At 37.4% G+C, this 16,521-nt stretch overlaps 1 protein-coding gene across 4 annotated transcripts in view; it reads left to right on the top strand.

Moving 5' to 3' along the window:
* The first annotated feature begins 332 nt into the window (after window positions 1–332).
* The window catches only part of CDK17 (cyclin dependent kinase 17), a 90,821-nt gene continuing 74,632 nt past the window's right edge, over window positions 333–16,521 (top strand). For 3 of the 4 annotated variants that reach the window (XR_013773956.1, XM_079303543.1, XM_079303541.1), the window contains exon 1: window positions 333–472. The gene's annotated coding sequence lies outside the window, so the exon portion shown is untranslated. Of the gene's footprint in view, window positions 473–6,028; window positions 6,166–16,521 lie in introns of those variants that run through there. The other variant, XM_079303542.1, reaches the window with a different exon arrangement.

The following is a 16,521-nucleotide window of genomic DNA, read 5'->3' as shown; positions in this document are numbered from 1 at the left end:
CCGCGGCCCCTCCTGCGCCCGGAGCCGGTGGGGCTGGCTCAGAGCGAGCGGGCGGAGGCGTCAGCCCGCAGCGGGGACGCGCAGCCCAGCCCGGCTCGCCTCGGCTCGCCCCTTCCTCGCACACCCCCGCGGCCCGGCTCGGGTGACGCTCTCGGCACCGCCAGCGGCCGGCCGGGCGGCTCTCGAGCTCGGCCTGCGGCCGCTCTCCGGCGGTGGCGGCGGCGGCGGGGAGCCGCGGCGAGCAGAAAGCTGCTGCTGCGGCGGCGGCGGCGGCGGGGGGAGCAGCCATGTTGGAGCGGGGAATAAAGTGACTTTCCTCGGGGAGGGAGCGCGGCCGGCGGTCCAGCGGAGGCGAAGGCTCTCGTGCGGCGAGGGGAGGGGGGTTCGGCTCCCGGCGGCCGGATACCGCAGCCCGGCGGAGGAGAAGGGGCAAAGGAACCGCCCCCGGGCCCGCGAAGCTCCGGCGCTGCTGGTGAGTTGTGGCTGCTCATTGTCTCCCGGCCCAGGGGTGCGGGTCCGGCTGGCGGTGGGGTGTTGGCTCTCGGCCTGCGTGGGACGTCTCGGGGGCTGAGGTGACAGCGCGGCCGCGGAGCGGGGGAAAGTGATGGTGGTCGCGGGAGAGCGCCCCGTGAGAGGGCCGAGGGCTGCTCGTGGAGCCCGGGGCGCGGGGAGCGCCGCTCGGCGCCCCCGGGCAGGGTCGGGCCGGCTACGGGGGATTTCCGCTGCCCGCTGGCGGCTGGGAGCGGCTCCGCGGGGGTAGGGGCAGCTCCGGGAGGCTGAGCCGTGTGCGAGCGAGGGGAGCCGAGCCGGGCCGGGCCGGGCCGGAGGGGTGAGCCGGGGATGGCAGCCCCTGAGCGCTGCCGGATTTTTTGGTGATCCTGCGTTCGTCACCGTCCTTTCCCCACCGCCTCCTCCTCCTCAAGCGAGGCAGCGTTCTCCTGACAGCTCTTCTCCTCGCAGCCTCCGCACGTATGACACATCGCTCCTATTGCAGGTCTCCCCCCACACGCGCACCCAAAATATGTAGGTTTCAGTGCGTGGCATAAGAGCTCTTCTGCTCTTAGCTTTGAGTTGGAAGGTGACAGGATGCGCGAACATTGTCTGACCCTGAACTTCTGTGAACTCCTCCCTCCCCTTCCTTGCTCAGATATGTAATGGCTTGAGACCAGTGAGAGCAAAATGGTTCTCTCGAAAGGGCGGGGGAAATCAGGTGGGATCGTGTATATTTCATATTTCTTGCAAATTTATTACGCCCACCAGTGCCAATTCCATGTTCATATGAGTGGATTAGCTGTTGCGTTAGAAGAATGCTGACCTTGATCCCCTTTGTCTCTCCTGCAACAATTTTGGTAGCTGGCTCCAGTTGTTTTAAACTCATTGCTGTCTTTGGCACTTTGCTAATGGTTGTTAACAGTGTTATGAGCAAGACGGCGCTGACTTATAATCCAAACCCAGTAATTTAAAAAGCATCCGTTTCCTTTCCTTTTCTTTTTTTTTTTTTTTTTTTTTTTTTTTTTTTTTTTTTTTTTTTTTTGTTAATTTCTGTTCTTTTGTAATTTTGCACAAGATCAGTAGCAACATTCTTCTTCACGATATAGATACAACAGCAAGCCTGGTTTGACATTCTTCCATTACTTCTCTCCCTCCCCTCACTTTCTTATTGTATTAATTTGAACTGGATATCACCAAAGGTTAAATACTGGGAAGATGGGAGGCAGAAGAAAACATTTATGAAATTAGACTCAGAACCAAATTCAAATTTCTTTATCTTACTAGAATTGTGAAAAAAGGAAGTAGGTGATCTGATATTTTATGTGCTTAAGACGTTAAAAGAAATTGCTGTATTGCTTTGTTACAAGAATTCTGTGTAGTCACACATAGCTCTTGTTTTTCACATCTGCTCTTCAGTAAGTGACATGAGAAAGGCTTGTTTTGAATAATTAATGTAGAAGTAACAGATATGAAAACATAAAGTTACATGTTTGAATACATGGTGAAAATTTTCTTTCAAAAATGTTTGTGCTTGAAAGGACAAACTTAATTTAATTCTCCAACATAGATAAACCATTATAATGTTAACTTGGCATTAAAAGGATCACTTAAATTGGAAAGATCAAAGCTTTTTTTTTTTTTTTTTTTTTTTTGGCTGGCATTATTTAAATGCTGCTTTGACAATAATGAATCTGACTTAGAAAAATCTTTGGGAAGGATAGTGCAATGAGGTTCATACCTTGTATTTGCATATTGTGCTGTGTAGCCATGTGTTTACCCAGAATGGAGCTCTACACAAATCATGGGGTGGGTTCTGCCTACATCCGTACTGAGGAGTTTGCAAATTAAAGCCCGTGTTGTCTGAAGCAAATTATAGTTTGAATGTGGGGAGTCATTTATTTTAAGCTTGGCTAAGAATGTAGTGCATTAATTGATCTTTTTAATATGTAAAATGCCACTAGCGTGTAGTGAAATATCTAATTTATAATTGCAAATATAATTTAAATTGAGAAACAGATCATGGCTGTGTATTTCCCCTGAATGGCTCTGGCTTCAATTTCTGCAATGTGTAAATATGGTATAGCTTATGACAGGGATGTTAAGATGCTCAGTCTGAATGTGTTTCTGTTACGATGTGGAGCTCTTACAGTAAAACTATGCAGAATTTTTTTGAACGGCCTAGTAACATACAAGTCTTGTAATTTGTTAAATTTCTACTGCTAGGAAAAAAAAAAAAAAAAACAAAAAAACCCAAAAAGAATGTTTTACTCATCTTAATAAATTTCTGTCCAGCAGTAGATTTGAGTAATTGCACCTAAAAAGTGCAATTGGGAAAGGCTTTTGTTGAAGTCTAATTCAGTGACCAGTCTACATTAAAATCTTTTTATGGGTTTGCTCCTGACTCTCTTTTCATGTTAAGTGGAAGCTGTTGATATTCCACGTCCAAATCACTTTGTTTTTTGTCCAAGAAAGCTAGTGAACTGTATTTTAAAAAGTTGCATATACTAGCTGTGTATTCATGGATTGCATTATATGGTATGATGTGAAAATGGACAAGATCATATCTAAAAATCAAGCTGAGTAATTATAAAGCTTTTCTAGCATAAATTCACTAAATGTTACAGTTCTTAAGTAAGTTACAGATAACTTTTAAAATGCATGCTTACTCTTTTTTAATTTCTGCAGCAAGCCTTGTATAGCTGTTGAGGTAGCTGGACATGACTGTAATCAGTGGCAATTCAGAATTTTTTATAATATGCTACGACTTTAGCATGTAAAAAAGCTTTTAAAATGCCAAATGTATTCTTGACACAAATGTATACTTGGTTCACATCTAAAGAACAAATTAAACCAGTGTATTGTTAGCAGTCATTGCCTTATTTTGCAATGCACATAATTATAGCGATGGCTTTTGCCTTCTGAGTGTGAGAACTGGGATTTGTTTTTGGGTTTTTTTGGTGCCTGTTCACATAGTGGTGTTCCAACTTGGATGATAGAGGTAAAAGCATTTACATATTTTAATCACTAAGCAATAATTTGCTTTTTAAAAATAAGTCTAGGCCTAGGGGGCTTTTAAAACTTTCTGAATATTTTATATCATGTTATTTATTCCTGTTGAGCCTTGGTAACGCTTTTCCACATGAAACAGAGCTTTCTCCAGGAACTTCATCCCACTGGTGGTGTGGGATGTTTTTTTTTCCCCTGTCTATTTTGTGAAGAGTCATGATGCACTTTTGATGGTTTTTATCTGAAGAAGAATGAAAGTTCATGCTTATTTGGGAAAATGAGTTTTTATGATTCTGATTGAATACAAATTCGTACTCATTCTTTACTAACTTGATGGATTGGCTCTTCTTCCAGAGTTGTTGGCTTCCTGAACCTCTTGTAGCAGTGATGTCAGCTGTCAAGAGTTAAGTAGAACTGGCTAATTAGAATATGTACAAACAGCAGTTGAAACCACTGATAGTCATGAGGAAGAAACAAGACCTGTACTTGAGCTGTTTTGCCAACTTGGAGCACAAGAACATTGGGAAAGGGAAAAAAAGAGTTATTTAGTCCCGTGTTTCTTCCCATTATATGGAAAACAATGGCCATAATGGGTGCATAAATCAGGTAATTTGCATTCGACCAGCTTTTGATACATCAGTCTTTGGATAGTAAGGCTTTAGCCACATCTTTGGAGATCTTTATACCCTATACCTGTCTGTGTTACAGAATACCATAGACACACTGATGCTGGGAATGGTTGTAACAGTGCTTTACTGGCATATTTGGGCTATTGTGGTATAGTGCTTTCTTTTAAAGGAAACCAGTTTATAAGGGGTGCTATGCCTAAGCATGAATGTCTTGAAAAAAAGAATTGTGATAGAGTGGCATTGTCAGTGCAGCAGCAGAAGAAACAGCTGTCAAGTCAGGTTTTAATTTTTCGTGTAATAAGACAGGATTAGGCAAAATTATTTTAAGAAATAGTACGAAAAGTACTACTTTATAGCATTTTTAACTAAACACTCAAAGACTTCTCTGAATTTCAGGACCATTTTCTGCTTGCTTATTTCAGTGATACATTGAAAATGGAGTAAGCTGAAGGACAATTGTGCCTTAAGTTTTCATTATGATGTTTTTGGGTTTGTTTTTTTTAATTAATCTTCTCTGGAACAACTAGTTTTGCGTGTATTATGATCTGTTGTTATACCAGAACAGAGAAATGAATGTGTCTTACAGTTGCACTCCTAGCTACAGTTCTTGCCTATCTTTGATTTTAGGTTGAACTTCTTAGATATTTTGTGTAAGTGAATGTTACTCTATGCTCACTAATAATATTTCACTTAATTATTATCTGTACCTCGAAATTGTACTCCCTCTCTGACGGCTGTTGTTTTTAAAGGTTTGGTAGAGTTGCACAACAGTGTCTGATTTTTAACATCTGCATTTTGTCAGCTTCACTAAGGATACTTGGATGCTTTCAGTTTGTGTTCAAGTTGTCAGAACATAATCATGACATTCTCTTCTTTGCTTGGTGGATTAGAACATTTTGTAGGCATGTAGCAGTAATATCATAGTCGACTGTCATAACCTGTATAGTCTTTCAGAAATGTTGTTTCCCAAGTATTTCTGACTTCCTGTTCTTATCTTACGATACAGAAATATCTTTGGATGTTGTTCAAGTATGTGCAAGGTGTCTTGATACAGCAGTCATTGAAGTTAACATTTCGTGAGGTTTACAGTTAACTGGTATTGACTGAAGTAAATATCTTTGTAAAATATAAATTACTAAGAATTATCAAAGAATATTAGTCATTAACAAAACCAGTCGTGTAATTGAGAGGCAACTGTTTGGATTAAAAAGTTATGGTCTATAGGTTAGTTTATGAAAATTTTAAAGAAGACAGTTTTAAAAAATATAAAGAAATTGAAACAGATCAATTAATATGATTGATAAGAAAGGCCAAAGTTTGTGATGAGGAAAGCCCATGCTGTCACCAGCTATTAAAATTAAGTGTATTTTAGGATAAATTGTATTGTAAGGAAGTCATTAACCATTTAGAAGAGCTGAAGAAAATGTAAGCATTTGATGTTCGTAGAATTGGTTGATGTTCATGAAATACTCACAAGTAAACCAGCTGATAGTCATACATGTTCTCTGAGACATTTCCTAAGAGAGCCTGAAGGTGTTAAACAGCTGTCACTGAAGTTCTGAGGTAAGAATTGTACAACATAGTAGGGCAATTTCAGGAGTGGAAATGCTGGTCGTGTATCTCAGTATGTCTCAAAACAGTAAGAAATTATGTGATTTTAGCCCAAGTAAGGTTTCTTTCAGTGGTTTTAGGAGTTAGTTTTATGCATAGTAATGGCTATTGACAGAGCAGGAGTTTAAGCAAAGAAAACAACTGTTGCTCAGCATATATTTATAGAGGACCAATCTTGTGAAACTAACGTCTGGTTCTCTTGATAAGATTAAATACTTGGTGTGGTATGCTGTTGATATTGCAGACCGACGTCACTGAAACTTTTTACTTGGCTCTTACGTGGCATTTTGATTATGGAACTAAAATGATAGATCAAGTGACAACATATGAAATGGTTTAAAACCCAGTGGATAATGCGAATCAAGTGGTTACCTATAAATAGTTGCAGTTACGTAATGGCGTGTGATGAGGGCTCCTCATCCTCAAAGTCAGTTCGTGAAGAAGCCCTGAGAAACCTGCTCAGTGCCAGCTGTTGGGCATTGCCACTAATGAAGTGAAAGTCAGTGAAAATTGCCCTTTATTTCTGTAGCTCCAGAAAATTGGGAAAACAGTAGATACTGAAGAGTAGGTCATTAGTGCAGGGTGGATGCTTGGAAAAATGGCAGTTACCTATTTGTTTACTTTATGCAGTATTTTATATTAGGCTTTAGAAGACTGGATACAGTGGATTAACTTCTAAAATAAAATTAGTTATGTTTCTAACTAAATATATGCAGCTATTAATATTAGCTTGTAGTTTGTGTATTTTTTCTGGAAAGGTTTGGAATAGTTTGTATGTATAATACAGAACATATATTAAGTGTTAATCTGCATTTAGTATGTGGGGTTTAGGGAGAACTTTCATTTTGAAAATATAGTAATCAATAATACAATTAGTGGTACACAGAAGGAGGAAAAACATTTATAAAATAATAGATTACATTTTACATTTCCACCAGTTTTCTGTATGTCTTGAAACGAAGTTGAGTTTTTCAGTGTCAAGTACATAAATATTCTCTGTAGGCCAAAACAAAGATGTGGCTGTAAATACATTTAACTGAGGAAAATTAAAAGGCATTTTTTCAGTCTGTCATTAGTTTATTGCCAGTGCATCTTCCCATCCTTTCTTTGTCAGGATCTGGTTATCCTAAACAGCAGTAGAGTACCTTTGTGTGGAGGGGGCTTGGTGCCTGCTTAGCCACTGTTCAGTCTCAAAGCCATGTATGGTTTGAGTGTCTGCTCGTAAAGCATGCTTGGTCTATTTTGTAATTCACCTTATTTATGTTTGCTCTGAAACCCAAATACAAAACTAAAGGCTTCCTATATGATTATGAGAGACAAATCTTGGGCTGCTGCTGCCTGTGAATAACTTAGTTGCTCTACAGAAGAGTTCAACCTGGCATAACCCTGGCGCTGTCACTCAAAGCTGCGTTGATTTTCCCCGTTGCTGGCTGCTGCTCTCATCCCCACATTCCTGCCTTTGTACCAGTAGGTGTCTTGTGACTCTGTCAGGGAGCCAGTGCAGGTTGCATTGTGTGTTTGGGTTCAACTTCACTTTCATGTTTACAGGTAAATAATAGCCACTTTCTGCAGTGTCGATGGAAAAACAGCCGTTTGTAATTATTTATTTTTTTAAATATCCTGAGCAGATGGGAGGGGAAACTTCCTGTGTACAGAGAGGAAAGGAGGTGCTCAGCTGCTAAATATATCAATCATATATGCTGCATTAAAGTCTTTTTAAAATGATGTGTAAAACAGCAGCTCAGAAACTTACTTTGGTACTGGGTAAAAAGGCACAGTGTGAAAATAATTACTGATACATCTTATGAAATATATTCATAATTTTTAATATGGGTACATGTTTGAGGTGAGAGTTATGAAATGAAATAGGATTTTTGGTGTGGAAATCACTAGTGTTGGACAAAATAGATCTAAGAAAACTAAAAATTACGTGGGTTTTTTTCTTGCAAATAATATTTAAAAATTGAACTAAATAATCTGAAAATGGACTACAGTAGAAGTTTGAAAATATTTGGAAGATGGAACATTAAAAAAATGACTTAACTGTAGTATTCATATTTTAAAATGGGCCTAGTAGTGGAATTGTGCAAGGTTCTTGTTTTGTTGCAGAAGAGATCATTGGCATTACTGAAGCCACAGTTTGAGTTTAAATCACTGAAATTTACAGTGAAATTTACAGACACGTTGGTCTTGAGAATAATAACCTGTACAATACTCAGGTAAAGCAATTTCAGAGGCAATTCCAAAAAATTAAGATTTTCCATAGTTTTTCATTACCTTTTTAAATGTGATTCAGTAGGTTATGGCAAAGAAGCAAAATATTTTGAAGCTTATGCTATTTACCTTCAGGATTAAACAAGATAAACAGCTTAACAGTGTTCCCATTTGCACAAGTCACAGTATTTTTAAACCTGCTGCTCATAATTCTGGGTTGTTTATCAGGGAATACGGTTAACCTAAATGTCTTTTGGAGGCTTGTTTCTGATGCATCTCAGTAAAATTCTCAAAGCCAAAAACGTTTGATCCATAAGCTAAAACCTAGCTTTAAAATATATTTAGTCGGAAGGTTGCCTTTCGTTATTAAGCATAATCTTTTCTTTTTTTTTTTTCCTTGTGGGCTGCACAGGAGAAACAATATAATGGTATAGTAATTAGTTTCTTGAGTAGCTACATGCCTTTCATCTTAAATTATGCAGTTTTAGTATTTTAGAAGCAGTACGAAGCAGATTATAAATTCTGAAGATATGGATTTGATATGCTTTGGTAGTCAGCTTAGTTACTGATACTTAGTATTTTAAAATGTGTTTGAGTATGGTTTATGTGTAAAAAGTAAAGTGTTTGGTGCTGTTAATTAAGTGTTCAGAACCTGCTTTCTTTAAAAGGGACTTTTTAATTATTGTTCTTGGTGGTCTTACATAATAGAAGTTTTGGCTTTCTGGCATTTGTGAATATTTCTGATAGTGGAAGAGGTAGACATTAGATGAAGGATTTAAGTCATTAGTTGTTTGTCACTGTTAGAAGGTAATTTGGGCATGAATGGATAGCTAATGATCATTTTCACCTCTAGCTGCAGTTTACCAAAATACCTATATTCTTCTTAATCATCTGTTTCTAGACCTGGGTAGATAAAATCTGAAGTTTTTTTCAGTAAATAAAGTATTCACATCTAAAATATTAATTATGCCAGATTGACTGATTTGCATTGTGCCTTTTTTTAAAATGCCAATCTCTGTAACTAGTGGAGAGAGAGGTTCAGAGGGTAATCCAAAGATGTTAAGCAAAGAGCTGCCTCTCTTTCCACATTTACCTTGGAGGGAGCCCATCAGAACCATTGTTTTTGTGTTACAGCATTACAGTTGGAGTTGAATTAAGCTCTTATTTCCAAATAATTTCTGTTGCATCAGTAAAGTGAAGAGGTTTCCACACCTGTCTTTATTACAAAATTGATAATGAAGAGGGAAGAGAGACTGGCTGGGGGATGGAGCCAATTCTTACTGGTGGTGAGAAACTGTAAAGTGTCTCCAGCACTGATATGAAACTTTGTCTTAAGTGCCTCAGGTGCCTAAAGATGATGAGTGTCAATTCCCACCCCCTTCCACCTCCCCCATTTATGCATTTAGGTCTTTCAATATGTAAGCAATAAAACATGCAGACTTTTCTTTATTCATCACTCTTGCTTGCAAGTGTTTAGCATTTTAAAATTCTAGTCATGTGAGTAGTAGTGATAGTATATTTTAATATTGAAATAGGTTCCTGAATGAACCGAGTTCACGTTATGTCTTCTGTCAATTTCAGAAACTAGGATTTCAAGGACAAATAAAAATGATCTGTTCTTTTGTAGTAGGAGAACCTTGTTCTTTCAATTTATATACTCTCTGATAAAGTAAGACGAGTGAAGATTTTAGCATATCTTGCACCTGCAGTTGATGTTAATTCTTGATTTTTTAATGATATTATACTGCATTAAGTTGATGGTGAATTTACATTTTTACATGATTGGATTTCCATATCTGCTTTTGGTAACTGGAATTGTATCTTAATTCAGAGTTTGTTGTTTATTTTGTGTTTTTACTTGAAAGACAGGATGTGAAATATTTCTGCTTAAATTTTGAGGATGATTTCCTTGGATTGGTTGACATTATTTGCCAAGTTCTATGGTAGTTCAGATAACTTGTTGAAGATATTTTAAAATATAACTGCAACAGATTTTGTGTAGTGACATTGGTCAGTTCTCATGAAAAGTAATGCATCACTAGCTACAAAAGTATACAGGGATGTCGATTTTTGGTTGTTTAATTTGAGGCTTCTTTAAGATACTGATGTTAAGGGTGTAGGTGCTAAGGATGTTTTGAAAATCAGCCTTAATGGAGTTGTCTGCAGAAACCTGCTAATAGATATAATACCCAGACAGTGTCTGAAAACCTAGTGGCATAGATTCTAGTAAATATTTCTAAGAATACTGCAGAAGAAGCAAGGACAGTGTATCTGTTAAATGCTGCTAAGCCATCTTTATACCAACTGAATGGCCTAGCTTTTCCTGTTTCTATGGCAAGATGTTATCTTGCTCTCAGTCTGTTTATGCCAATGTAAATGAATCTAACCTGGATTATTTAATCTACATTAGTGTCTACTTTAGTGTCACAGTGTAGTTAATTGCAAGGGGCCTGTCAGTCATATCTCATACAGAGCTAACATAATATATAACCTTAGTTTCCAGCCATATATGAAATACAGACTTGGAAAACAGCCCCATTAACTGTCTTATGTGGGGAATGTTTTCTCTTAACTGCATTTCATATGCAAGGCTTCCAATAGTAGGCTGTTTAAAAAAAAAACCTACAAAGGTCTTTGTCACTGAAGGAGGAAAAAAGCCTGAAACGTCTGATAAAGCACAGGAAGCAAAATTGTTGACAGAGAAAATTCCTTTTCTGTAGAGTCACTTTTATGAGAAGCGCCACTCCCCAAAGGTAATGTGTTTAACTGTTAGTGGATCCTCATGACATAACAGATTTTTTTATCTTGTATTCAATGGTTTGGAAGGGATTTAGAAAACTACACGGGTTAATATTCTTCCAACATTTTTTGTGCTATTTTGCTGTGTTTTTTATGCTATATTCTAGTTTATAAGTGCTTGCCTTTCCGTGATCATAAGAGGATCATAACATGTTCTGTTTTGTGCCGAAGTGGGGACATTTATGATGGTCTTTTCATCTCATTTAATGCCTGTAAAAACTCCTTCCAAAGTGTGCACAAGCCTTGCTTTTTCTGCTAGATAGTGATATTCCAGTTGGATTGGCTTATTGTGGCTCTTTATCAGAAAGTCTAGAAAGCTTTTTGATCAGGCAGTGTGAAATACAGAAAAGCTGCACTGTTTTACAGCATAGATACATCTTTATTTTTATCAATCTCCCTTTGCCCTCTTTGAATGAGTAACTCTGTTGTATTTTTGAACCAAACCTGAGGGTTAGCAGTGGTTTTGTTGAGTAGCAGAGGGGATAGAAGGTGTCAGAAATGGGGGAAGGAGTGGGTGACTGGGACCAAAAGAGAGCTATTCAGGTAGGGCATGGTGTTCTGTGCACTCATCCAGAATCGGATATTCCTGGAGTGTGTTTGGCCAGGTTTTCCTTACTTTTTTCTGATTTTGCTATATATGATGTGCAGAAATTTATTTACTTAAATAATTCCATGTGATGAGCTGTACAAATTTGTGCTGTTCTAATAAAGATGGAAACTTGTAGCTTCTGATCAAGGAAAGTTGTGTGTAAAAACAATACAAGATTGCCCTGTAGAATTACTTAATTCTGTGTCATTTCAAAGTGCTACTTAGGGATAGTCTGTCTGTTTCATTGAAGGGGGTTTTATCTTGAATTTTGTTTTTTAAATGGTGTACTATCTAACTGTTAATTCCAAACAAGTAAAAGGAGGATATATGACTTAATATTAAATCTTAATTGAATCAATAGAAAATAGGCAGATGGGTGGAAAGACATTCTAACCTTGTAGAAAACAGAAAGTATTTAACATTATTAGGCCTTTGTTTTGCTTAAGGAGTTAGAAAGTAACTCCAATACTTGTGACCTATTTTTGCATTTTGGACTATTCTATTTATGATGTTTATGGAAGTGTTCTTACTTGAAAGGTGCAGTGACAGTTTCAGGTATTTCCTTAGTGAAACTTCCATGTATATGGAGAAGAGGAGGTTTAAAATTGCAATTTTATGCCTGGGTGGAATTTGTATATAGCAAATGAGATATGAGTAAAGAAAGGCAACCACATATTCTTCACACATGCAAGAGCATGTTTTGTCAGCAGTTTCTGCAGTTTACTTTTGTTGCACACTTCATGATTAGTTAATGCATGTTGGGCATGTTATAAATGCATGTCTGGCATATCAGAATATGATTTATACTGTGTAAATCATAAATACTTCATTCAGTATTTTCACTGCTCATTACCCAGAATTGTCTAGCAGCACTTGAGAGCAAATGAATTCTCCTAAGACCTAAATGCTGTCATCAGCAATATCTCTGTGTCTATATTCTCAGCTGCATGGACCATTTTTTGAAATTACCTGCTGTGTGAATAAAGGATATTAAAGTCTTTGTCATGCTAAAGTAGAAGTTTAATACAAGCACTAAATAAATCTAAAATGCTGTTCTTTTCTGAAGGAAATTAATGTTTCAAATTTAGATATCCAGTCTCAAAACAGCAGTATTAATCATCTACTTGGTTAAAGAGAAAGTTTCTTTTAAACAGCTTTTTGTTATTACTGAAAGTTAATTGTTTATTTTAAAGGGAGAAGTGAAGTTTCTTTGTATGAAATGGTGAGCAATGCTAAAGTTAACCTGATCTGTAGCATGTGATGTACTGTTTAACAGAATTATGCTGTTTAATTTAGGATTGTTTAAGAAAATAGCAATGTCTTCTAGGTGTTTTTATTTATACAATCAGATCAACATAAATAAAAAATGATTTATACAATCAGATCAAAATAAATAATAAAAAAATTAATTTATTAATTAAACAGAATTAAATTATCAAATAGAATTAAAACCAAATTTTGAGTCTTTTTCACAAGAGGTTGTGCCTCTGTAGGAGTACAAGTATCTGGGAATGACATTCCTGTCCTGGAGGGTATGAGACAAACTGGGTCAGGGCATGGTGGGGACTGGGTTCTTCATAGCCTTGTTGTGCCATGGAGAATGATGTGGCCACCATGGCTTCCCTTCTGGTGCCTCTAGTGGGCGCATTCTTTAATAATAAAAATGGCTTGCTTCTTTAAAATTCGGAAAAGCATCTTAAATTGTTTCTTTAATCCTTTTCTTTCAGCTAGTGATACCTGGTGAATTGTTGAGTTCTTGTTCTTATCTGTGTTCTCACTAACTTGATCATTTTATTTTCATAGCTGGTAGACATACACTCAGTTAAAACTGAATGTTGGTACCAATGTAAAGAGTTGTCTAGGAAAGAGATTAGGTTGAGAATAGTGTGAACTGCAGGAGAATGAACATTCATTTGCAGGGTATTCACCTGTTTGAGCTATATTTATTTTAAGGATAAAAAAAAAGTTGTGGTTTAAGAGTGGAAAAGCTTTGAAGTATGTATTTGCTGTCACCTCCAAATGTCTGTACTGACTAGGCTATGTACCAATATGAATGGGATCCCATTGTGATTAAAAACTCCTAGTTAACTCTCCCTGTCCATATAAAAGATAGCAAATCTGTATTATTCTGACTTCTGTGTTTAGTTCATAAAGCTGAAATGAGAGGCACAAACAAAAATGTTACTGTGATACTATAAAAAATAATCTTGAACTGAGGATTTGTGCCTGGTATTATCTCTTGCTATTCTACAGATACAACATAAAAACTGATTCTAAGCCTGTTCTAATGATGCTGGTAAATGTCTTTATATATAAAATCTGGGTAGGAATGTGCATGTGTTTGTTAGTAGAAGACTGTTCTGAAGCTGAATAAAGTTGAGTAAATTATTTTTTCCCCTGCTGCACTCTGCATGAGGTTGAATATAACTTGCATTAGTCTTGTCCCCACACTGTGTTTTCTATCAATGTGATGGTCATATGGGTAGAGTAGCGATGGCCTTTTTCATCACCTGATGGTGCAGGAGATCCCCTGGAGACTTCAAAGGACTCCCATGATGGGGGAATAACACACAGGGTGGTAAATGTACTGATTGAGAGCTTAATTTAGTGGCATGGTGTTTAGTCATCTCATTTTGTTACATGAGTTTTTTGCTGCAAAGCTCTTTCCTGTGTATGCTTGTTGAGTTAGGCACTAATTTGTCAGATTGCTGTTCATCAGACCTGTGCTTTCCAAAAAATGTCATGTCTTCAGTTCGTCTTCCAAGATGCTCTGCAAAGTGCATGTAAGTGTACTACAGAGCAAAGTGAGATCCTTAGGTCTTTAAGATGGCTTGGGTGATTAAATTAGGTAATTCTCATAGAGGATACTTTGGTCATAAATGAAGTGAAACCATTACAAGCCTTATTAGTAAGAAACATGTATTCTACCCTTGCATCTCATGCATAACCTCATCTTGTTTTAATAAATGTCAGCTAGTGTAATACATAATTAAACTGTTTTGAACCATTTCTCAATTATCATAGTAAATTGTGAAACAAACTATGTCAATCTTTAAGTCATATCAAAACAAGCTGTTTTTTTGGCTTATTGTGCTGTCTTAAGGAAATATATTCAATGAGAATTTTTGCTGATGGTTTGTAGCACAAAACTGCACAAGAAATTAAGCTTCAGAAATTTATTGAGCTGTAGATAAATTTGATAGTAGCAGACTGATCCCTATTCTTGCTTTTATTTTAGTGTGAAGTACAAGAGGTTCAGCAACTGGATTTGTTTCATTTGAGAATGGAGAGTTTAGCTTTAGGTGTCTTGCTACTATATATGACAGGCTGCGTCTGTTTCAGTTCTTTGCCACCCCTTTTTTATGTTCAGTTTACTTTGTGTAACTGAAGAAAATAAGGTAAGGTTTATTTCACAGGGTTGATACAAGATATTTCAAGTATTTTTAAATCCTCACATTTGACTTACAAAAATTTTTTTGGTCTGTGCATATAGTAACTGCAGTGGGATGCCATGTGTGTAGGTTAGTTTATTAATCTTTGGATTGGGGGTTTTTATCTCAAAAGCCTTCTACCAAATGAAAGTTGGCTACTGCATTTTGATAGTTTAAATCATCTTGCTGGGATATGCTTGAGTCTTCATAAAGTTAATTTTCTTTATATTGGAATTTCTAATCAACTTAAAGTATTTTCTGCTTGACTTTTGTCCTTGTTTATAACTCTGTCATATTTCAGTAGTAAGCAAGAGCTAATCTAGTGTGGAAAGAAGCAGGATACCTGGTTTGTGTAACTCTGTTGCAATATATTTCCGCAGCATGCAGACAGTACCTGTAGGAAGAAAGAATAGGCTTAAAAAGAGTTGGTCCCAACTTTACTTTGTAAATCAGATTTGAATATTTTAAATGCAAATTTAATGATAAACATATATTTCAAAAACAAATCAATGCTAATTGTGTTAACCCTGTAGAGGGGAGATTCTTTGATAGAATTATAGAGGTTTTTATTTTAAAGTCTTGTTTAAAGTGATAAAGAAGCATGGAATATAGATGTGGGGGAAAGGGCAGCTCATATAGATCAGTCAGTGTTATTCCTAGGGCATCCTGACTCTGTGTGTGGCACTCACATTCAGCATGTGAGCTCTGCCTTTTTTTTTTTCCTCTAATGTCTATTTTGGGACAAGTAGCTAATTTTCATTTTTACTTTTTAAATCCAAAGCTTAAAGCTTTTTCTGGCAGGTTATCAGGTAGTTGTAGGTTTAGTTACTTTACCTGGGAAGTTAACTGACTTTGTTAATTGTTCTTTGTTGAAGTGGAAGTTCTCTTCTGGCATAGCTTTATCAGCTGCTGTATCAGTGTATCTGCATGAGCACTGTCCTCTCCATGCATCTGAGATCTGCAAGCTGCATGTAGTTAGGTTTGCAGGTTCAGTATTTTTTTTCCTAGTCTCTTTTGCTTAATGAAGTTCTTTGAGGTTGTTACAGGTACAGATTAGTTTTTGGGAACATAATTGATCTGTGCCTACAGAATTTATATTGTATGTGGGAATCGTACCATCTTTGTTATAAGGACCTGATTAAAGTTCACAGAAGCATATAATGGGGAATTAGGTGTTGGGGAAAGAGGTCCCTCTATGCTTGGTTTGTTTCAGATTTGCTTTGGTAATGTTTGACTGTCTTTGCTTTTATGCTGTCAAAATGTCATTATTTGGATCTCTCCCACTGTTTTTGTTCAAGTGATAGGAAACAGAAGGGAAGGAACTAATTGGGATGAGTCTAGGAAACATGCTCTGGATACACGTACTGCATTGTGCTTTCTTATCCAGATTTGCAGCATATGAGATGTGTGATGGTAGAGGCATCGTTGACAATGTAGCTACAGCTCGTTGGGAGTCCAAAATATATTTTCATCCCTACTGCCACTAAAGCAAAGTGTGTATATTTCTCTTTAGTGAGGTTCTCTCAAATTCTTGCTTTATAAAGAGGAGCTTGTCTTGTTAGTTTATGAGTAATGGCTACATCCTACTGACTCTTTTGTCAGCAGAGGGTAGGCTTTCCTCCTACACCCAGGGAAAAAGGAGAAAATTAGAAAGTGATAGAGGCTAAAATCAAAATAAATGTGAGAAGAAATAGGCCAGATTAATCACTGATGTAACACAGCACCTCTTTCTTTAGCTGAGAAAATTATT

The sequence above is a fragment of the Erithacus rubecula genome, assembly GCF_903797595.1.
Source record: "Erithacus rubecula genome assembly, chromosome: 4".
In the NCBI taxonomy this organism is placed as follows: domain Eukaryota; kingdom Metazoa; phylum Chordata; class Aves; order Passeriformes; family Muscicapidae; genus Erithacus; species Erithacus rubecula.
The sequence above is the reverse complement of the archived record's forward strand: the minus strand, read 5'-3'. Positions and strand labels throughout refer to the sequence as shown.